This window comes from Strix aluco, chromosome 3 (genome assembly GCF_031877795.1).
Source record: "Strix aluco isolate bStrAlu1 chromosome 3, bStrAlu1.hap1, whole genome shotgun sequence".
Taxonomy (NCBI): Eukaryota; Metazoa; Chordata; class Aves; order Strigiformes; family Strigidae; genus Strix; species Strix aluco.
The window spans coordinates 94,386,205-94,410,004 of NC_133933.1; the positions used below are offsets into that span (position 1 = coordinate 94,386,205).

General features: G+C 41.1%; 1 protein-coding gene across 12 annotated transcripts in view; it reads left to right on the forward strand.

Moving 5' to 3' along the window:
• Nucleotides 1-17,779: 17,779 nt before the first annotated feature.
• The window catches only part of IBTK (inhibitor of Bruton tyrosine kinase), a 60,136-nt gene continuing 54,115 nt past the window's right edge, over nucleotides 17,780-23,800 (forward strand). For 6 of the 12 annotated variants that reach the window (XR_012622629.1, XR_012622628.1, XR_012622630.1 and 3 more), the window contains exon 1: nucleotides 17,780-17,979. The gene's annotated coding sequence lies outside the window, so the exon portion shown is untranslated. The remainder of the gene's footprint in view (nucleotides 17,980-23,800) is intronic. The other 6 variants (XM_074819688.1, XM_074819691.1, XM_074819690.1 and 3 more) reach the window with 1 other exon arrangement.

The following is a 23,800-nucleotide window of genomic DNA, read 5'->3' on the forward strand; positions in this document are numbered from 1 at the left end:
AGCAAAGGAACACATACCTCTCTCCCTGCTTGGCATGGGCAGCTGTTGATAGCCTGACTTCCTTATTCAGAAGCATTAATCTTTTCAGTACTCCTCTTGCAGCATGAGAGATGCATTGGGAGTATTCTCTCTTGTGTTGAGAGAAGAAATTACCTTCCTACCAGTTTTTCAGGTGCATGAGGCAGATGCCTAGTGTTTCAGCTATATTGTTATAGGCATTGCTGTGCTCGCTGTCCATAGGTAAATACTGACAAGTGCCAGGTAAGCATGCTATAGAATGAATCACTGCCTTTAGAGTGACCAAGCACTCTGTTGAAGGTAACAGGATGACATTGGTTCATATGCTTTCAGGAAAAACTCCTGAAAACATTTTTATGGACTTTCATTACATACTTACATTTTGGGATCTGAGAAAAGAAATCATAGATGAAGTATCTGAGTTCACTGCAAAATTTTCTTTCTGCTTCCTTGGCTGATGGAAGAATAATAGTTTTGTTTATCTTCTGCCATCCTAGGCAGCTGGTAATTCCTATTCTCCTTTTTTCTCTAGATTGTTTTTTCCTTCTGCAGGACAGATTGGAACCACAAACCTAATCTCCTGCTTTATATCCTATGCAGCCACTTACAGGTGTGTGCATAGTGTCACCTTACAAAAATGGCAGTGTTTTACAGAGATATAAATTAGAAGGTACAAGCAGTACAAGCAATATAAAGAGAAGACAGGAGATAATCAAGTCCCAGGGAGAGAGAGAAACTATGTTTCAGTCTTATACCATCTGGACACAACTTTTCGTGAGTGCTTATGAGTTTAAAATATCTGTAGGTGCTGAGGCATCTGAAGGTTCAGCGGCATATGCCATTTTTATGTGAGGAGCAGCTGAGTCCCGGATCAGAGATTTACTAGCTGTTAAAGGGAGATACTCCTTAAGAGACTGGAGCAGACAGATTAAGCTGCTTACTTCTCAGAAGCTGCCTTTATAAAAGAAGTTTTCTGTTATTTTCTTCCCCACCAGCCTGTCCTTTACATAAAGCTATGCCAGCTTTGGTGTTTGGCTGTGTTTGAGGACAGGGGAACTGTGGCTGTGCAAGGATATTGCCCGTACTGGTAATACAGAGCTTTTAGTTGGAAGGAGTTGAGAAAAAGATGGCTGTAATCTGCTCAGGCTGAAAAAGGCTGAGCACAAAGCTTTAATTCATGTAAAAAGCAGGCTCCAGAAAGAAAATGACCCTGAGGAGGGCTTGTAACAGTAATGTCCTACAGAGTAACCAGTGAATCATCACATCAACTGTATAATATCATTAAATCCCATCTATCTGGACCTGTTTATTAAAAAAAAAAATGTGTATTGTGTCTCATCCCTTTCACAGCTGTGCAACACCAGTCACTTGAAAATTCCTCAGTGGGTCACTAATCTCAGAATACCACCTCTGTCTATCTTTTGCCCTAGCCTTGTTTTCACATGCTCTGGTGGGAGGATAGCATAATGCCACTTAGTATAAAGTGTGCCTGCACTGGTAAGAGTGTAATAAAGGTTTTGTTGAGCTGCCTTACAGCTGAGCCAAGACATAAGACAATGCTGAGGTGAGACATTGCTGCAAACTCTTTACTAAGGCAACTAGAAGGTAGACAAAAATAATTTCTCACAGGTCAGCTCATTAAGAATGTTACTGAAGTACAGGGAGAAACAGGCTCCTGAGTTACTTTTTTCCTTTCCTTTTCTCTTTTTTTGGGAGCTGAACCAAATTTGCTTAATGAGCTTTGGCATGAAAAATGATCTTTATTTCTTTCTTCCTACTATTTTCTATAAAAATAGAGCTGAGGGAGCAAGGAAGAGTACCTGGCAAACAAATGGGTATGTTCAGAGAGAAACGATCATTAGTGGGGAATAAAAGGTGGCAAAATAACTCTTCCTTCTGTCCCCAACCCCTTCATCAAGATAAACCAAATGTCAGGGCACAGTGGGGCTGGCGGTCAGAGTGGCAGGGGCTCCCCTGGTGTGGGCAGGGTCTCATAGCCAGGGATCCCACCACCCCAGCCAGCAAGCAGGGCAGGCCCCTGGGGTTTTCTTAACCATGTCATTGGTGGGTGAGCTGATATCCAGCACTTAGAGCTGAGAGTTGCCTCTGGTCTTTCTGTTTTTTAAAAAACATTTTCATCTGTGAATTTTTCTCACCTAATCTTTTTCTGTACTATTTTGCAGGACAAGGAGTCTGTACTCTTGGTGGTCCTTATTACATTTACACTGTCATTATGTGAAGTGGCTGAAATAGAATTAGTATGGTGAGCCAGCTTGGAGCTTCTCAGCTGTCATAGTGATTTTGAAGTATTTTACCACTTACCTGGAAAATGTTACATACCTCTGCTAAAACATCCGTTTGTGGTCTGGGCAGTATTATGCTATTCCAGTGTTACTGCTGATAAGAACAGTGTCGGAAGGGTGCTGTGAGCTGTGTCACAGGCTACGGTGTGGTCTGCAATATTTTCTTTGTTGGCAAAGCTGACCCACGAAATTCCTGCCTCTTCATCCTATCCTCTGCCTTAGATATTCATTCCCATGTCTGTGCTGCAGTTTGCTCAGTTGGGCAGGTTTGAGACTCTGCTGAAAAAAAGATCTGGTCTGATCTGGGTTTAAAAGAGGAGTATTTCTGAAATCCACATCACTTAAGGACATAGTGTAGATCCAGTGATGTGGGTCTACAATATCATCACTGACCTGTGCAAATATCTACCAGCTTGGTAAAAACTTAATCCAATCCTGTATGTAATCTGCCCTCACAGGTTTATTCTGTTTAAAAAAAATTTTAAAAAGTGCCAAGCTGGTAAGACTGTTTTTCAAGAAGTAGCAGCCACATGTTCTGGAAGCAATTTACTGCTGACCAAACCCTCAGGCAGCAATAGCTAGGGAAGATGTATGCATGGTAAAAAAAGACTTTTAAAAATGAAAAATGAATTAATGTCTCTGCATTTTTAACATCTTGAATTTCAAATACTACAGGTTTTATTTTATTTTTTGAAGTACTGAACATTCAGTGAATTGCCACTTACAGATTCTGAGTACGAGTCCTTTTATTTCCCTTCTAAATGATGTCAAATTAAAACAGTCTCGTGTTTGCTAAAAACAGCATCGAAATTACAGCAGAGTGTTACTGCTTCTCATTTGGCACTTCAGGTCAGTCTCCCAGTTCTGCTAGCCTGCCTGAGCCTGAAAACAGTCCTGCTGCCTGCCGGTACCTTGGCAGGAGCTGAGCAGTATTTTGCACAAGGATAGCTGTTCAGATAACCACCAAACAAAACAAATGCAGGAGCGTGTGGACACATTCTGCGTCAGAAGGAGACCTGTACATGACTAAGTGATGATTTCAGTTTTTCAAGGTCTAGAAATAGGATTGCAGATTTGCTGTAGTCCCAGTCAAATAGCTGGATGGAGTCCTCCTACTCCACACAATACCTTCAGGGTAATGGGAGACTTCTTATTTTCTTCCCTATTGGGAAAAGAAGGAGGAAGAATGGTCCGGCTTCTTGGTTCCTTTCTTAGAGGTTTCTCAGCTAAGCGAGGAAAGCATATATTCTCAGATAGGAGGACTTGGGCAAAACTAGGGAAGAACTAATACTTTTATCCTGGCCAAATTAAATAGAAATCTCACATGCCACCTTCTCTCCCTAATTTTGATTCTACAATATTTGAATAGGCTTGTGATTAGATGAAAGAAATTCACTCTGTCTCTAAATGGTACCATAACTATTTAAACCAGCTAAATAGAAAATGAATGCATTTACTTGCGATAGTCTGAAAAGATTTTTCCCTGGTTCTACTTCAGGAAACTATACCATATTTACTAGAAATTTTAGCTTCTTCAGTTGCATTTTCCCCTCATGTTTTAAAAATAAGGCTTTCCAAAATGCTACTAACAAATACATCTTGACTTTTTAAAATTTGGTTTTCCTGAATACCTTCGGAGAAGCAGGATGAAAGAACAAATGTTTCTCGACAGTGTCATCTAGTGGCAAAATACGTACGAGGCCCTTGAGATAGAGCAGCAGCAGCTGAGCTACGCAGGACAGCTGGACAGCCACCTTTACACACTGATTAATGACTGATCCACGGATTTGTTCTTTTTTGGGAGGCCTCCCTGCAGGCGATTTGAGGACTTTTCCCATCCAGAACAGATAAGAGACTACTTCTAGCAGTTTGCACAGGAGATGATGAGGCCATCCATGTTGCTCTGGGGGAAGAGATCTGTGCTTTTAGATCAGTTGCTAAGAAAGATTTGCCCTTTGCACGCCTAAAAATACTGCCTGTGCAATGAAAACATAAAGGGACATCGGTATCTTCCAAGAAAGAAGCGTTCCTTAAGCTAGCCTGACACAGAAAGTCAAACTACATGAGCATAAGGACTATGAATTTGTGTTTTGTGGGGAACTGGTATAGTGAGTGGAGAAGAATGTGGTCTTAGCAGAGATAATAGGAACTATTCAACCACCAGGATATTTTAAAAAGACAAGAAAAAAAAAATCACATTTTTTTTTTCTTTTTCTGTTTTCCAAATAGCTTCACTTTGCTTATGTTTGTGCTACTGTGTTCACTACATTCCAAAAATCCAGCCTGATGATGTGGATCATAATCTTGATTCGTCACCTGGCAGCATGAGCTGTATCCTCTCAGCCAGAGGAGGAGAGAGGAGAATGTCTATAGACAGCACACATGGTTGCCCAGCAGCACTGAAGAGTTTAGAATGAATGTTAAGTATAGGAGCTGGCTTGATTCTTGAGGGCAAACTTCAATGAAAAAGAGATACAACTATGAGTGCAGTGAGAAATGCTACAATTGTGTTCCTTGGGCTCCCTTTTCTGGAGGTCTTAGTCTCCGGCCCTAGAACCAGGTCACTGAATTTACTGTCTATTTGGAAAAGACAGCAGAAATGAGCTGAGTGGTTTTTGTACTACTGTTGTTCAATCCATGCTGTCTCACAGGCATTTATGATCTTTTGGCCTGCAGTTCTATTAAAACACCCCTTTGTACCTGCAGTCTGATACTGGGTGTTCACACTGCAGCAACCAGTGCTGGTAGAGGAGACAGAAGTCCACTTCAGTCCTCATACCTGGAAGTAAAGAAAATTAAATAATTAATCAGAAACAATTACATCAAACTTGGGATTACTTTATCAAAACTTACAAATCAGCAGAGTGTATGAAATCCATCAAATATTATGCATCCTCTTTGTGAAACCAGACCAAATCATACAAATGATCATTTCCATCATGACTGCTAATCAATCACTACACCTAATTTTCTTTTCAATAAACTTTGAATAGCATATGAAGATGCAATTTTTTTATAATGGAAAAATGCTCATAAATCTTCAGTATCCTAAAAGGCTATGACCATATTTCTATGGTGATAGGTCATAGAAAAATAGTATTCATGCCCATTGGAATGGCAGTTCATCAATATGCTGCTGCTTGTCTTTTGCTATTAGAATCCTTAGCAGAAACTCAGACAGATGTATCAAAGTTCCTAGAATTAATGTTGAAAGCTATTAATCAAAACCCCCGAAAGCTTTTATTTTTTAAAAATACTCTACACAGTCTATATATTCTGTCTGGAATGCAATGTACATATGCATGATCTTCTCAAAGTGGGCCTAAATGATAGCTGGTAGGTTGGAATTACTCAAGAGAAAAAAATTAATCTTTTTGGTTTTTAAGGGGGTTTTATCCCCTTACAAATTGGCATATCTTTGTTTTACAAATTGCAGAAAAAAAGACTTGACTTATGACTTTTATAGTTTCACTTGCATCTTCATTTGCAATTTCATCATACACTAAACCGAAATTGAATCTCAAATTTTAAGTACTGAAATATTTACTGTTTCCTGCACAGCCTTTCATTCATAGGTTTCATCACACTTTAGATAGCCTTATTCCCCCCTATTTTGCAGGGGAGTAAATGGTCAGAAACACCTTCATATAAGGGACAATTTAAAGCAGGTAAGTTAAATTCCTGTTTTCAGCAGTCCTAGTTGAGCTTATTCTGATTCTGCATGGAGACAGACCATGCTGGGAGTGAGGAAGGATGAATATTCTCCACACTGCCTGATGCAACATTCAGCGAGCCCTGGCACGGCTGAGACTAGCTCAAGAGAACTGTCTTGAGTCCTGAGCCTGCACTTGACATGCTCCGCATGCGAAGAAAACTGCGGTGCTATAGTTTTTGTTGCAGAATTACTTTGCTAGCCCTGTGAGATGTTAACCAAACAATAAATACTGTGGTGTCATCTGAGTCTCAGCAGAGTTTTTAGACTGTAGATGGCACTGCAAGGTAAGTGCAAAGGTGTGTGTAGTAGCTGTGGAGATTTTATTCCCTTAAGGTTTTTTTTCTCCCAAACACTCTGAAATCTGTGTTTGGAAGATTAAAAAACCTCATGAGAGGTTACTAAGATCCAGAGAAGACCTAGAAAGAAGTAAGGTAAGGCAAGAAGAGACCTGTCTGAGGTGATGTAAATGGAATGCCATGCTGTCTTTGCCAAAACACCATTTAATGCAGGGCTATCCCATTCTGGGAACCGACACCTCCCACAACAGTGATGGATCACTGCAGAGATGAACAGGAGTGGTGACTCCAGCTGCTCCTGGCACCCCTGGGTCACACAGCTGGAGCATGACAATCCAGGTCCCCAGACATCACTTCAGCTGGGCCATCAGCTCCTGCAGAGAGCGCACTGGTAGACTTGGAGAGACAGGCTGCATCTCACTGTGCCCAGTGCTGTGAAGCGCACCCTGACTCACGGCACTCCGTATGGGATGTGGCAGTAGGTGGACACCCTCTGACACCCAGACTGGGTGCAGTGGGACTGTACTGTCAGCAGCAACCCTGAAGCCAGTATATCTGGCACTCAGTGCCAGAGAGGGTGTCAGGTGCCTCATTCAGGAATAGCACTGACATAGCCCAGATAGCTGCACCTGGGGATGAAATGGCCAGAAAAAATCAGCTCTACTTTAAACAGGATATTTACCTAGTCTTTACAAAAAGTTTTAAAAAATAACAACCTCTTTTTTCCTATCATCAGAACAAGGCAAGAAAGGCAGTTCCTCTCTGTTTCCACAAGTCCAGAAGCTAAAACCAGATCCTCCATGACTCCTAACCACCATGATCTTGCCTCTCCCCTGTCTGTGAGACTTCCACAAGACCCGCAGTGCTATTTGCAATGGCTATGGAGTCTGAGTTGTGCACTGGAAAGTCCTTAGGAAGCCCAAGAGAACATCCTTGATTCTCAGGTCTTTCCATCCATCCTCTCCCTTCTGTAGGAGGCTGATGCTCTGAGATAGCCTGCCCCCTTGCTCCTTCTATTCAGGAAGATCAGGGTGGAAGATGTGCAGGAAAGACAGACCTCAGATCGAATTTTCTTGCTGCATTTATACAATAAACTTCCCACAGAATAAGAAAACACTTTGTTTAAAATGATACTCTTCTGCAAAATATTTCACATCACAACAGATAACACTTGTTTCACACATACTGTAGTTTCTGATTGTATTGAAGATTATATTCCAGTCACTGAAAGTAACTGTCCCTTTACCAGTTCCCACAAATGATTGTTTTTAACTACGTAGAGTATGCAAATATAATTTTTGTTTTATGTATGTTGTGCCCTTTACCAGAGTTTTTTTCAATTTATTTTTTTTTTAAATACAGCAATTCTGTACAAATGTGGGACAATGCGTTCTCGTCACATACACCTCCTATCACTGGTAACTGTGGCAGGTGCACCCGCCCAATGACAATAGGGCTTCTTGGATGCTGAAGTGTAGCAGCTCCTGATTGCCTTTTCTCTTGGGGCTTCACCGTAGTTGGGGCCTTTGGCCAACGGGAGCCGCTGTTGACTACAGGTCAGATTCAGCCTGGGTATAAATGGAGCTCCCTGGGGAGCCATTTTGAGTTTGTCCCCTGGAGCAGCACGGTGCAGTTGAGGACTCTCCCCTTGGGTAGGGACACCACCCAAGGAAACACCTCGAGGTGACTTGGGTGGAGACGCTGCCCTGAGCAGGTCCTCGAGGTTGAGAGCCCTTGCTTGTTAGATGAGTGATAGAGCATTTTGGGTTGTTGTTAAACCCTAGCAAGTGGTGCTTTGTTCTGTGGTTTGGGTTTTCATTAAACCCTAGGAAGTTGTTCTGTTCTCCTCTCACAGACGTTCGAACCTGTAACTTACAGAGAGCTAGTTAATTCTGTTAATAATAAATTTTTAATTTTTGGTTGTTGGTTGTTTATTTGAGAGCCTCCGTAACAGTAACAAACTATCCTTTTTTGGTATCTGGACTACTATAATAACAGAAATATACTTTGGGCATCAGAAATGCTCTCAGAGTCTAATTAGACAAGTTGGAAATCTTACGAGTTAAAGAAGAGATGTCAGAGTATCTGACATGACTATATGGAAGTGTTCCCAATCTTGCCAGATAAAGAACCTGCTTTGCTGAAGCCATGGTTTGGGGAGTAAAGAGTCTTGGGTGCTCACCTGTAGTGCTAGGGCCTGAAAAAGGCCCTGAAACAAAGTTGACGTCTAGATGAACCTCACAACCAAGCGTTATCCATTATTAGTATCTGTTAACTAGTAAAATCGGTATTACCATTAGTGTTTATTATTAATATCTGATCATTAACGAAATATGTATGCTCACTAGTGAAAGATGGAGCTTAGACAAACTATAATCAGTAGTGAGGATGAAATGTTGTCAGAATGTATCCAACTTTCCTTGTTTAGCCTTGTTCAAGGCTGAGAACCCAAGTGTTTGGCCTTGTTAGGAACTCCCTTGGTTCTCCTCGCCGAGCCCTGGCCAGGCTTTGGGTGGAATCCAACAGGAGGGTGAAACCAGATGTTTCCACTCAAATAAAAGTGCAAGTCATTCTGACTTGCTGATTTTTGGTATATAAGGCTGGACCCTCTTGCAGTGACTTTGGATGCCTCACCTATGGGTGGACGCACCGCATAGGACTTCCCACTTGCCAGGAATGGCTCTCCAAATCCTCGCTGTAACCGGGGCTCCCCAGAGACTGTGGATCTGGATGTTGGTAATGTATGCAAGTGGTGATGTATCTTTCTTAACCACTATTCTCTCCATCGTGTAGTAATGATTAGGCGCATTACCTTGCTTAACCTTATTTTCTGTAATTAACTGTATGTAGTAATAATTAAGTGTACTATTCTGTATTTTTCCTATTGCTTATTCTCTGTATTACTTGGTTATACTCTCTAATTATCAACAGTAAAATAAGCCTACTCTTTTCACTCTGGTGTCTGAGTTTAATTGGCATCCTTGATCAGCAAAACATAAATTGGTGTCAGAAGTGGGATCTGAAAAAAATGCCATTATTTAAAGTCAAAGCTAATGTGTCAATTCCACCTGACGTTCCAGAGTGGGAAGACCCTCCCTACAGCTCATTGGCCCGGGAGTGGGCTAAGGTCGGAGGACCGTGTGAGCAATGGGAGAGTCGGCTAAAGGGTGCCGAAGCATTGGATGTTTTAAATTGTATGACAAGAAAAAGGAAGAGAGACTACAAATTTAGGTAAACGAGGGTGGAGCTTGTTAACTGCATATAAGAACCAATACCAGAGTAAAGAGAGGCTGTTGTTGGAGAACTCCCAGAAGGAGCGACAGGTGTGTGATTTGCAGAGTCAGATTGTGATGTTGCAATGTCAGAATAAGTTACTTGCCGATAAGTTGAATACTTATCAGACTGTAGCCAAAAAAGCTGCAGTATGGGTTGCACAGTATAAGAAAAGGAGAGGACAAGTAAATTGTAAGAAAGTGCATGCAGTGATTGCAGAAGTGGGTGCACAGTGGGATCCCGATAGATGGGATGGTGATATTTGGGATTCTACAGATTCTGATGAGGCCGGTTCCCCAGATCAATTCATAGATGTGAAACCCGTGTGGAGGTGAAAGACAGAAGTAGATCCTAATAAAGGGCAATCTGTGAGGAAGGATGTGGTAGAGCATTACACTCAGCATGAAGTGAATGACATAACTGACAGATTTAAGCAGAGACCGGGAGAATCCCTGCTCTCTTGGACGGTGCATTTGCACCATCAGGGAGCAGCGGGGGTAACCCTAGACCCAGGGGATTCCAAGAAATTTTTGATTTTAAGTTCATATTCTTTTGTGCAAGATGTATTTCAGAATAATCATCAGGATACACACTTATTGGCTTTGGCAGCTCAGGGATGTAATACTAAGTATCCTATGGAGAATGACTGGCCGGGATCTGAACGTCTGTGGTATACTTTATGAGATTGTATACAGTGGATGAAAGAGGAAGGGATGAAAGCGGCAGTTTTTGTAGGAGATGCTGACACTATGATGTGGCATCCTTTGTCTGTCACCATGAAGAATGAACTGATTAAAACCATTCCACCAGCATATAAAAATGTAATCATGACTCTTTTGATTAATGAGACAGGAAGTCCCCTTTGTAATGTGATAGAAAAAATACAGCAGCTGGGTGACCTTGGAGATTTGGGCCCCTGAGGGAGTGCAGGGAATCAAGATACTCGAGACAGCCCTAAAGGCAGTGAAAACAGGATTTCTCATAAGGAAATATTTATGGCTTTGTTAAAAGACAGCATGTCTCGTGAAAAAAAATGACGGTGTTCCAACTAAAGAGCTGTGATGAATATATAAACAGAGAGGGCTGAATAAACCTAGCAAGAAAGTGAAAAATTCACAGGCTAAGGAGGCAGGGACAACTCAGCCTACGGAGCCCCTTCTCGAACCTCAACGGGACCCTTCATCTGTTCACGGAGGGCTCCCTGTGAGTGGATCAACGGTTCCGGGTGTGAGAGAGGATTTGGCACCGTTTTCTGACTTGTACCCTTTGCAGAAGCAAGGAAGGAAAAAGGTTTCTTTAGGTTTTTGGTGCAGGAAGCTGCCGGAGGCAGGAAACAGTTATACACCCTTTGAGAAACAGCTGTTAGCATGTTATTGGGCGTTAATAGAAATGGAACAACTTACTATAGGGCATGAAGTGGCTCTCCATCCTAAAATACCTATTATGCAATGAGTTAAAAGTTCTCTGAAACCCCACCGAATTAGGCATGCTCAGGAATTGAGTATCATAACGTGGAAACGATATATTCAGGACTGAGCCAAAGCAGAGGTGGGTGGAGCGAGTAGATGCTGCCCCCATGAGGGATCAAGAAGTAAATACCGATTTTGCAATCCCACAGAAATCCCCAGTGCAATGGGGAAAAACTTTAGAACAGTTAACACCCTTTGAAAAAGAACATGCCTGATTCACCGATGGATCAGCTAAATATATAGGAGGGAAGAGGTTTTGGAAAGTGGTAGCTTACCATCCTCATTCAGAGAAATTTTTAGAAACCATGGGAGAAGGGAAAAGCAGCCAATGTGCTGAATTATATGCAGCTTATATGGCTTTGAAACAAGAAGATCTAGGAGAACGTAATTTATATACTGATTCTTGGTCAGTAGCTAATGGATTAGCCACCTGGCTGCCAACATGGGTAGCCAAAGATTGGAAAATATACTCCAAGGAAGTCTGGGGAAAGGAACTGTGGAAAGATATTTGTGAAACTGTGCCAAAGGACTAAGGTAGCTGTGTTTCATGTTGATGCTCATAGTAACAGAGACACTTTGGAACGACTCTATAATTCTGTTGCAGACAACCAGGCAAAGATTTCCCAAGCTGGATTGGAATTCCCTCAGAAGGAGGATCATGAAGGCTTGGCGAAATGAGCACACCAAAAGTGTGGGCATCTTGGAGAAAAAGACACTTATAGGTGGGCTCAAGATCGTGGTGTAACAATGACACTTGATATGATTAAAAATATACTTGCCCAATGCCCTGTGTGTCAACATACTCACAAATGTTCGGTACCATATATTGTGAAAGGACAACTGGGGAGAGGAAAATTACCAGGACAAATGTAGCAAATGGATTATGTTGGACCTCTACTCCAAGATCAAGGATGTAAATATATTTGCACCGCTGTAGATACCTATTCTGGATATCTGATTGCCCATCCCTGTAAGAGGGCCACTCACCATAGCACCATTTGTACTATAGGTATAATAATTTTGTACTATGGAATTCCATTGCAACTTCAAACTGATAATGGGTTTCATTTTTGAAATAAGTTTGTACAACAATATGCTGAGCAACAAAACATTCAGTGGGTTTTTCATATACCATATTACCCTGAAGCTGCTGGATTGATCGAGCGGATGAATGGGAAGTTGAAAGAGCAGTTGAGAAAATTGGGGGATGGGAACCTATTCCCAGTGGAGAACTCATCTCACAGATGCACTACATATTTTTAACAACAGGCCCATTGGGGAAATGGAAACCCCCTTAATGCGTATGATCACACCTAATCTGCAAATAAAACCTCTGACAATAAAAGAGACTTTGACTGATTGGGAAATTGTCCCAGGAGCCATGGCCCCTTACTAAGCCACCTCAGAAGCTACAGGGTTAGACCTTCATGCATTAACATTAACCAAAATAAGCTCAAGACAGACAAGGGTCATAGATACTGGAATAGGATTTCAGATTCCCCCAGAACACTTTGGATTAATAACTGCTCTCTCAAACCTAGCCATGATAGGTGTTCATGTCATGGGAGGAGTGATTGATGCAGACTATCAAGGTGAAATTAAGGTAATTCTGTTAAACAATGGTGAACAAGATTTGAATATTCAACCCCAAGACCAGGTAGCACAATTGTTGATACTACCAGCTCTGCAAGCAGAGGTAAAGAAAGGGGAACCACCCCCAGTCACCACAGTCTGTGGAGATAAAGGGTTTCGGATCAACAGGTATTAACAATGGAGCCAAAGTCTGGGTTCAGAGGCCAAATGGTCACCCTGAACTGGCTGAAGTAATAGCCATGAGGAAAGATAACACCATTTTGATCATGAGACCTGGACAAGGAAAATGGGAGTATGTCCCTGCAACACGATGTTACTTGTGAGAGTAACTAGATGGTAGAGTTTTGTCTTACAGGTCCTGCACAATTGAATCTACCTGTTTACTGCAACGGCCCCTTTGCGAGAGGATGTTATCCATGTCACCTGATCCGAGGAACTAGTTTTCATGGACAACAGAGAATGCACGGATAATGGGACTATTGTTGGTCTTATTGATTATAAGTTATCATTTTAATCAAATTGTAAATTGGGAAAATAGATTTTTATCCCTAGGAGAGACAGTAGCAAACACATTTAATCTTAGCAATTGTTGGGTCTGCGGGAGCCCAGGTGGATTTAAAGATTGGCCTTGGATAGCCCAACTAGTATCACCCAAGTGGTGGATCAGTGACCAAAGTGACATACATGAAGGCATGCAATGAAGGGAATGCAACTCATAACTATACTTGATGAAACATCATCAATTGATGAACAGAGATTGATATCTATATGTGTAACTTCTGGACCTGAATTAATCATAGAAACAGTCTATTAGCCATGGTTCATCTATAGGTCAAAGAACCGATTGTAGTGCTAGGGCCTGAACAATAGGCCCTGAAACAAAGTTGACCTCTAGATGAACCTCACAACCAAGCGTTATCCATTATTAGTATCTGTTAACTAGTAAAATCGGTATTACCATTAGTGTTTATTATTAATATCTGATCATTAACGAAATATGTATGCTCACTAGTGAAAGATGGAGCTTAGACAAACTATAATCAGTAGTGAGGATGAAATGTTGTCAGAATGTATCCAACTTTCCTTGTTTAGCCTTGTTCAAGGCTGAGAACCCAAGTGTTTGGCCTTGTTAGGAACTCCCTTGGTTCTCCTCGCCGAGCCCTGGCCAGGCTTTGGGTGGAATCCAACAGGAGGGTGAAACCAGATGTTTCCACTCAAATAAAAGTGCAAGTCATTCTGACTTGCTGATTTTTGGTATATAAGGCTGGACCCTCTTGCTGCAACTTTGGATGCCTCACCTATGGGTGGACGCACCATGTAGGACTTCCCACTTGCCAGGAATGGCTCTCCAAATCCTCGCTGTAACCGGGGCTCCCCAGAGACTGTGGATCTGGATGTTGGTAACGTATGCAAGTGGTGATGTATCTTTCTTAACCACTATTCTCTCCATCGTGTAGTAATGATTAGGCGCATTACCTTGCTTAACCTTATTTTCTGTAATTAACTGTATGTAGTAATAATTAAGTGTACTATTCTGTATTTTTCCTATTGCTTATTCTCTGTATTACTTGGTTATACTCTTTAATTATCAACAGTAAAATAAGCCTACTCTTTTCACTCTGGCGTCTGAGTTTAATTGGCATCCTTGATCAGCAAACATCACCGCATCTCCATTTCCTACTTTATCTTCACGGGGGAACAATCAGGCAGATTGAGCCCATACTTCACCATCCTCCTTTCCATGCTACTTGATCCTCAGACTTCTCCATACTTTTCTCAAATGGTACTGGTATATGGAATTTAGTAACCCTGTCTCTCTGAGTAAGAGGATAGGCTTTCTTCAAGCAAGATGAGCATATTTTTAATAAGTTTAGAGATACTAGTATAAAAATGCTTCTTTTGAGTGTGTGGCTATCTGATAAATAATTAGTAGCCTGGGTTTTTTGCAAGACTTCCCTGCCAAGAGGTGTAACACTGAATCTTCCTCTACTTGTTCTGTAATACAAATTTCCCAGTATTTTATAATCTTTTTTCAAGTTCATAAAAGAGAAAGATCATGAGGAACTTATTTAGTATCAGCAGAAGGTAATCCTGGAGCTGATTATTTTTTTCGTCAGTAGAGGGTATTACTGCTGCCAATAAGAATTATTACTCAAGGTTCCAGAGGATACTGGTAATAATTAGGCCAGCTAAGGCACATAAATAGATATGTGAAGGGGGAAATCTGTCACTCGACACTTAGTATAGCTGAAATGGAAAAAAATAATTATTTTCATTTTTGATATATAGACTACACATTTTGATTACTGGCTGATAAAAGTAATTATCATATTTTTTCAACATTCAGAATCAATTTCAGACATCTGTTACGAGATCGTTACAGTGATAGCATAAAGTGCAGAGTACATTTTTTCCTTACTGTTGCTTACATCTTCTATAATTCCTCCATTAGTCTAAGTCTGGTGCAGTAGACAAGGCATGGAACTTCACCTCAGTATTTCTGCAGACTACTCTGGATGGATGGATAGGATCCGTAGGTCTCCAGAAAGCTGTCTAGTGGAGTAATGTCCTGCCTATAACCTAGATTTATCTCCCCTAACCTTAAGTGTGTATACACATTTTGAACACAGTCTATAACCCTTCAATGAACTGAGAGGCATACTAAGACAAACATACACTCTGTAGGCTAATTAAGCTTCTCAAAATTGATGTTCCTTCTCAAATTCTGAAGACGGCTAAGTATACTGGTTTTCCTTTTTAAGTCCTGCTCTTTCCGTTTTTTGAGAGATTTTTGATTTAAAGTCTAGAGCTGCTATAAAAAGCAACAACAGCAGTCAGAGACACATTTTTTTCCCTATAATTAAATGTTTATTTGTGATCATTCGGACCTTTTCACCACAGACTGAAAAAAAAAAAAAAAAAAAAAAAAGATGAACAGTTCCTAACTGTCAGGCACGTACTACATGCTTCAGAAGTTCACAAATCCAGCTGTTGGACTACCCAATTGAAAAAACTCTTCAGTGACTCATTACTGCCTTTTCATTTTCACTGCCTGTAATTTCTTCTGACAGGCTTAAAATAGTATATTTTTCACAACAATGTTGTCATTTTCCATTAGTAAAAAAACAAACCAGAACAAAACTGGTAATTTTGCTTAAGTTAACCTGTTTGAGCTTTTCTTGTCTTTCAACATTACCTCAATATATCTCTGCAAATCAAACTATCTCATCCTGATTCTGTGAATGGTATTCACTGGTTTGCTGCTTTTGCAGAAGCAGGACAAGACAGCGGGAATTTCTACTACTGACCTATGAGCTGGGGACAATTAGAAAAGCCTGAACAATAAACAATAGGTGAAGTCGTTAATATCTTATTTTTCCATGAAAATATTAAAAGTCCTGCAAAGGAGATCAAACTCTTGCATAGAAAGCCATTGCTAAAAGCCTTTGGTTATTCTGTCCAGGTTTTGTCTGACTTGGACTCCATTAGGTCCTGTTCATGACTCAGTACTATTTTCCAACTTTTCTGTGTCCCTTGCTGTAGTTTTTTATTCTTTACAGTCATATTTTGTGTGAAAGACCTGAGGGGCATCCAGCTTCTTAGAAATTATTTTTCTCACATAGAATCTATTCATGTTGTCTTGGGCCTTGTTCTGCTTTAAGCCTTTTGACCTTTCCACTGTGCTGTTTACCCCTCCAAAGAATGCCCATCCCAGCTATTCACTTGAATTCATAATTGTACAACAAAGCATTGTTTCTGACTGACTTCAGCTGTATTTGGATCTCCTTATCTCCCCAGATGGTCATTACTGTTCTTAGGCCAGCTGGCAGCATACTTGGAGCAAGGCCACCTCTGAAGTATGCTTACGACTTAAGCAGAAAGAAGCTATCACTAGGAAAAGAATGAATAAGTAAGATTCACATAGCATGCAGGGTTAGTTTCAGTGGTGAACGACTGCTGGCAAATCAAACATTTATACAGTGAAATACAGAAAGCAGATTGTACAATTCACATTAACTGGGTCAGATGGCACAAGTAAAAATGCTTGAGATCACCTACATACTTCTACTCAATCTTCCCCAGATTGAACTGCTGCTGAAGAATCCACGTGACTTTTTTCAACTTCAAATGTTTTGTGGTTTAAAAAATAGCTAGTTTGATTTAAAGTCTTTTAATGCTTGCACCACACAGGGGATAAAACTGTGTCTTTAAAGAGATACATAGAAACACTGGCCATTGGTATTGATACTTCATAACTATTTCAGTATTTCACAAAGCGATGTGTGATTTTTCTTACTCTGTATTTTATGTTAGGTACTGCTTGTCTTGGTTCCTATCTTCCCATCCTAAAATGCTACACCCTGATCCTCTTCCAGTTTAATCTGTGATCTGTACCACCTATTACATCATCCAAGATATTAATTAAAAAGTAGAATTGAATTGAGCCCTCATCGAGTTTACCTGAAACATACATTAAGTGAACCCTAGGCAATTACTTTACAAGAGTTTTTCAAATCCTCGTGCACATACCAAGTTTGCTTATAAGACTGTCTCAAGTTGGTGTCAAAAGCCTCACAAAAAATCAAACCGTATCTTCTAAGTCAGGCCACTACATTGACTTAAGACAATCTGCCTGGACACAGCCTTCTCGTTGCCTTCTCTCACTTCATTCATTTCTAGAAACCTGCAGGCTGATTTATTTCATTATTTGTTTTTGAGTCCTTCTGGAGAGGTGTTGTCTTGCCAGAAACTCATCCTCCTTCACAGCCAACACGCAGCTTCTCTCGTGAAGTCTGACACAAAAAGGCACAGAAACACCTCAGCTTTCTCCCCTTCACCTGCTCTCTCACCCGTATTTCCAGTCCCTTTCCTCGCTCACGACACAAGGTCAGCTCCTCACACCTGCGCCGGACATTTTGATTTAACACTTGCACACCCGGGCCAGTCCGTCACGGCAGGCCCCGCCCACTGGGCCCGCCCCGCCCCCTCGCACCCCTTTCGCCACCTGACCCAGCCTGTCAGTCAATCCGGGCTCCGCCGTGGGGGCCGGAGCCGAGGCGGCAATCACAGCCAATCGGCGTGCGAGGTGCCGCGGCGTCACGGCCAATCGGTTGCTTGCTTCTTTGGGGGTGCGGCGGCTGCTGTCCCTGCGCCCCGCTGTGAGCTGCTGGCACCGGCTGTCGCTGTCGCCGTCTGAGGTGTCGCGGTAGCCGCAGCAGCCTGGCCCTGCTTCGGTGTCACTGAGGATGAGCTCCTGCGCTGCCCAGCGCGCGTCCCGTCCTGTCCGCTCGAGTCCATTCATCTAGCGACTGGTGAGGGGCGGGCCGCGACCTGCTGATGTGTCCGGAGGGGGAGCCGGGCCTGGGGGAGGGGCAGCGTCATGGTTGGCCCTGCCAGAGGGGACGAGACGGGACGGGACGGCGACGGTGGGGGACTGCAGGAATGAGGAGAGCCCCGGGGAGGGTAAAGGGCAGCCGGCCACGTAGGATGGGAGGAGACCGGCTTCGAGGCGGAAGAAGAGTGGCTCGGCCACCTGTTTTGATAAGCCTCTTCTATCGCTCGTCGCTTCCCGGCTACGTGATCATGTGTAGTGGGAGGCAAAACGGCCACCTTCCCCCCTGCCTGCCCCTGGCCTGGAGCTGGCTCTTTGGAACACTTCAGACCTTCCCCCCCTCTTGACACTGGCAGCAGCCTCTGCCAGGTTTTCCTAGCTGGAGATTCCCGGGAAGCCTGTTGTGTTTCTGGCCGCCGTGATGATACTTATCTGTGGCTTTTGGTAGCAGCTCACAGTGTTGCTGGCTTTGAGTAGCAGCGGATGCACGGGAGAGATGAAGTCTTGTAGTTAGCTTAAAAGGATATTTGTGTGCAGCCTTCTTAGGGGGCAGCCACCTCATCTCTGAAATCTGGCTCTTTTTTCGCTGACGTGGTCAGTGTAGTTGTCTTCATGGAAAGTGGTCGCAATTTGTGGTCTACAAAAAACATATGATGTTGCTACTTTTTAATAATACTGTATGAAAAGTTGAGAGTTCATTCAGAAAAGTCAACTTTTCCTAAGAATTCATGTATTTATTGGATATAGTTTTAAGTGTGGTGAAATTCTAGAACACATTTGTGGTTCGTTGCTCTTATCTTCAGGTTATCTATTTCAATAAAAAATCTAGAGCAAGGTCCCAGTGTATTGTGGAAATGCCTGTAACTGCACTCACTGTACTTTGTCTATACCACTTTATGTTTTAATTTTTTGGACAGTCTTAAGTTACTAAACGTAAGTAGTTTTGACTATTTCTAGATAAGCCAAGCATGGTATTTCACAGTTTACTGTTTATGTGCTATGATTCCTGACTAATAGATCTGCTCTGACGTGTTGTTGCTGAATTTAGCTGCCAATGGTACTTTGGAGTTTTTTTGACAGACGTGTCTGCCTTTAATTGGTAGTGCTTGTTAGCACTGTTAGGAGCAAATAGATTAGAGTTGCTGGATCACTGAATGTCTCATCCTGATAAGGATGATTATGCTGTTGTTGCTGTGAAGGTGGAAGTTGTAGAAAGTCTATAGAGAACATCTAAAGGTCACCTGCACCAGGGGTGTACCTGTGCCAAGCAGTGGCACAGAGGCCCTGGCCCAGTAAATGAAGCAGCTTGGATCTGCCATGGCCCAGGGGACATCGCAGGCATAGTGGAACGTGTTTTTTAAAGCAAGATGGTTTTCCTCCGTAGCTTTACTTCTAGACAGGTCACATTTATTTAAAACTTGAACAGTCTGCTTGTTGTCTAGTCCATTTTGAGAGCCTTATTAGCATTTGATTTATCATTTGAAAGTGCTTCCTGACATATAATCTTAATCTCTTTCGAAATTTGAACAAATGACTTCTTATCCTCCTGTCAGGGGTAAAATGGACTAGAGTTTTGATTTTTCTTCTTTATGTAACAGCCACATTCAGAGGCTTTGGCTGGTCTGTAGAAGCTGCAGCTGAAGAAGAAAATAGATCCAATTTGCTCAGCTTGTACTCCTGGGTTGTTTTGTAAACCTTCTGAATCCTAGTTGCCCTTTCTAAAGACTTCTTCTACTTACCTACTTCTCTTAAAACTTGCTATCTGAACTAGAGGCAGCACTCTACTTGATGTTCTGTGTATTGAGAAGAGCAGAACCCTTGCTTTCTGTGCCGTGTATTGCAATACTCCTGTAATACAGCTGAGAAGAAGCTACTTTTTTTAAAAGACTTTATGTGGGAATTTCTGGCTGTCAAACTACTCAAAGCTTCTGCATAACTTAGATTTACCCGTTTTTCCTTGTATATTCAATCACTTTTCCCCCCATAAAATTTATTGTGTATTAAGATGGTATTGTTCAAGGGATTGAAAAGCCTAGATTTATGTCCAGACTTCAGCAAATGTGCACGAAGGTTCTGAACAGGTTAAACTGTCTGTGGATATGTAATCTTCTGAGTAGAAATTAGTAGTCTAGCTGTTCTTTAAAGCATTGGAAAATGTGCTACTTATAGCTGAAAGGTATGTTTGCTGTTATTTATCTAGGAATTAATCTGTGTTTCTTTTAGGGTATGTTGCTTAATGCCAGTGCTATGTTTATTATATTACTACCCAGCTTCAATTTGCTAGTCACTTTTGTCAGATTCTAAACTACTACTTTTAATATGTATTAGTGAAAGTTGCCTTTAGGTAAGACTACAGTCAACAGAAATTCCTGGAAAATCAGTAGCGTGGTAGCAAATTCCCATGGCTTTAATTCTGTAAGCTTTAGATTTTATTTTACTTTTTTTTTTTTTTTCATTAGCTTACTGATCAAGTAGTTTGCATGGTGAAGTTTGTTTTGGGTACAAATGTTTTCAGGATTTCCGTGCTGTTATGGTTACAAGTCCTTTGTGATGTTATGAATCAAGTGCGAATGGACCAACTTGGAGAATGTTATTAAATGTTAGCATGCTTGTTTAAAAAACAAACCCCCTTCTGCTCCACCCTGGAAATCTTTAAGAACTTGTAATACCCTTATAAGGACAGACTTAACTTTACCAAAGTGTATGTATGGCCTGTCATACCTCTCTTCATTTAGCAACTTACTATCAAAAGGAAGAGCAGATGAATTTTGTACCTTCTGAAATGTCATATTATTTACACTATATTTTTCTAAATGAGGGGTATTAGGATTGACAATTTTATATGCAACATAGAAGCCATTATTTAGTTCCATTTTAGGAGAGCCAGATGCTAGGTAGTTTTTCTCCAAGTTCATCCTAGATGCGACTGCTATCAGAAAGAAATCAGTAGCACTTAAAAAATAAATTAAAAAAAACCCAGCAGAAGAACAGTGAATGGAATGAGGTTATGCCAATTTAAAGATCAATTAAGGTCTTGAAAAATATGTTCTTAGTAAAGCAGCTTAAAGCTGGGTTTCAAGGCCATGTCACTAATTTGACAATTGAGTTACTTTAATGCAGTGCACATGAAAGATGCAAACCCAGCAATCTGTCTTCAAGTGGCACTGAATTCTAATTAACTGAATCTCTTCTGTTTTCTCTTTCACTTCCATGCAAAACCATTGTCTCTATTAAGATGAAAAAAAACCCCACTATTGGCAGCTACTAGCCACTGCCTTGGTACTGGTATCTACATCCACGTTAGCCAGATTTTGCTAGATCTAATACTGAGTATAGGCTTTCCTCAGGAAGAATCTGAAAAAGCACAGGTAGGAGTTCTAGTATCCGTGTCTCCCAGATTGGATGCCAGAAACATATATTGAAACTGCCAACCATGTGGTAAGGGTTGACTGCTGTTTCTCTTCTGATAGCACCCTTGTACCTTTGAGCCAAGAGCACACAACCTCTGTGGAAATACTTTATAGAAGAAAAGAGAATTGGGAATGTGTTGATGGAGAACATGATCCTACAGGTGTGGAAACGAGCAGTCTGGTATTTTCCTTCATCCAGTAGCTTGTGATGCCTCTGTGCTAAATGTCAGTGTTGTAGGCATCACAAAACTTTGTGCTGAATATGCTCTGCCTTCACTGGGTTTGTCTTCTGAAAGATAGTGACTAAGAAACAGATACATAGTAGGGGGTCCTAAAGCTGCCTGGGTAACATCATCTCTTTCTTTTGGCTTAATTTTTGTGAGATTTCATATTGTCAGAATACAATTGATTATATATTTTTTTTATCTTTTCTGGGAAGCATCTTCAATAACAAAAATAGGTAAACAGAACCCTTGGACTTGAAGACCACTAACTCACCAGAAGTCCCTTGTAAGCAGCTTTGATATGCAGAGAGATTTCTGGAACTCCACAGTGGGAAGCTTCTGCCATCTCTCTTCATTTTTCCCAATGATTGAAGAGCAGATTTCACATCTGGCCTCTGCTGTTTGCAGGAAATGAAATCTACCATCGTCATCCTTAGTCATTAAGGTGTTTGTTAGCTCAGTCTTACAGATGTGTAGAATCTTAATTTCATACTTGAGAGGTGTGACAGCTTTGATTTTAGACTTTTTAGGAAAAAAAAATGCCTAATCTTTGCAAATTTGTAGTGACCTCTTGAAAGAAACAGGGATTTTTGAGACAACCACAGTAGGCAGAGAGCTGCTTTTTCAGCTGTAGGAGTTCTGATTCCATGAGGTCAGATGACACATCTCACACTCTCCTTCTAGGAGGGTGTGACAGCTGTGGTGCAGTGGTACTTTGCCTTCTCTGAGGGGAAGAGCTGAGTGAGAGGCCTCTACCTACTCACCTCCAGGAGGCAAGATACCACAGACACCTTCTTGCTAGTTAGGAATTGCTTCCAAGTTGGTTGTAATCTTTTAAATTTTCCTGGGCTGTGAACATGTATAATAAGTAGCTTGTGTCTCTAAGGGAAAATTTAGAAACCTCTTGCTTCTGAAATAAAACATCTTTGGGATACTTTGAATACTGTGAATTCCTCCATTTTTTGGGACTTCTTTTCTGTAATGAAAGTGTTAATTAGGAATCAGTTTTTAAAAAGAATATGAATTCCAAATTATACCTATCGTGTCATGAAAATGTTTTAAAGGATGATAATCTTATTTAGCTACTTATGTCTTTTAATAACTACAGCATTAGGAAGATACTGGTATTATAACATGAATATGGTTAGTGCTGAGAAGCCTACAGAAATATCTGCAAATAAAAGCAGTGACACATCACCAAAAGGGCACCGTATTCTAGACATTTCATTTCAAAGTTCAAAAAATGCTGGGTCTGTTCTATTTTGTGCTTATTTTAGGTGCTGATCATTCAGGTGGGACTCCTCTACTAAAAGCTTTTGTACGGCACAAAGGTTTTCACACAGACATGAGTGTCAGTTCACAATTTGAAAGTTTTAACGTTTCACTTAAGGACCTACTTTGTATTTACAAATAATCAGATCTGAGTATTAACCCTTTTCAGATGTTATAATAACATGGTAGTGTGTGATATTGGTGTGCTAGTCTTTATTGTGGAGGGGTGAAAACTTGATCTTCTGAGGCTTCTGTCTTGAAACTCAAGGTGTATATATCAATGTACTAATACAGTATCTGGTGTTGTAATGTTTATAGTAAAGGAGGGCTGTGTTAGAATGACTTACAAAGAAATAATTCAGCAGAGTCAGATTTCACATAACTGTGGTGTCACCATAATGGAGTTAGTGTGAGGTAGGCAGGGTTGTATTTCTATCTAGTAGCAGACTTTTTATTCTTTCAATGTGTGGTTTGTTGTTCACAGTATTTTGGTGTTTGGTGAGGCTAGTGCTCAGGTGCTTTAAAGAAGTTTTCCTCTGGCCTCTCTGTTCCTTTCTTGTAATGGCACAAGTTTCTCTGGAACCAGGATTTACTTTCTTCTGAACCATATTCTCCTGCAATTCAGTGTTTTAAATAGGTGTGTACCTGCACAATGGGAGGTGTGGCATGGGGTACAGTAGGACTGCTTCCTTGGGTGGTGGTGCCATTTCATACCAGTTTACCTAACAGATTAGTCAACTTTATTTTATGATTCCCCTGAGTAATTTTTCTTTATGTTCTTTTTATTTTTTACTTTTCTTTCTTTGTAGCACTAGTAGCAATGTCTTAACAGTTAATTATATTTAAGATGTGCTTTACAAGGCATATTTAAAATTCATACTTCAACCACAGCATA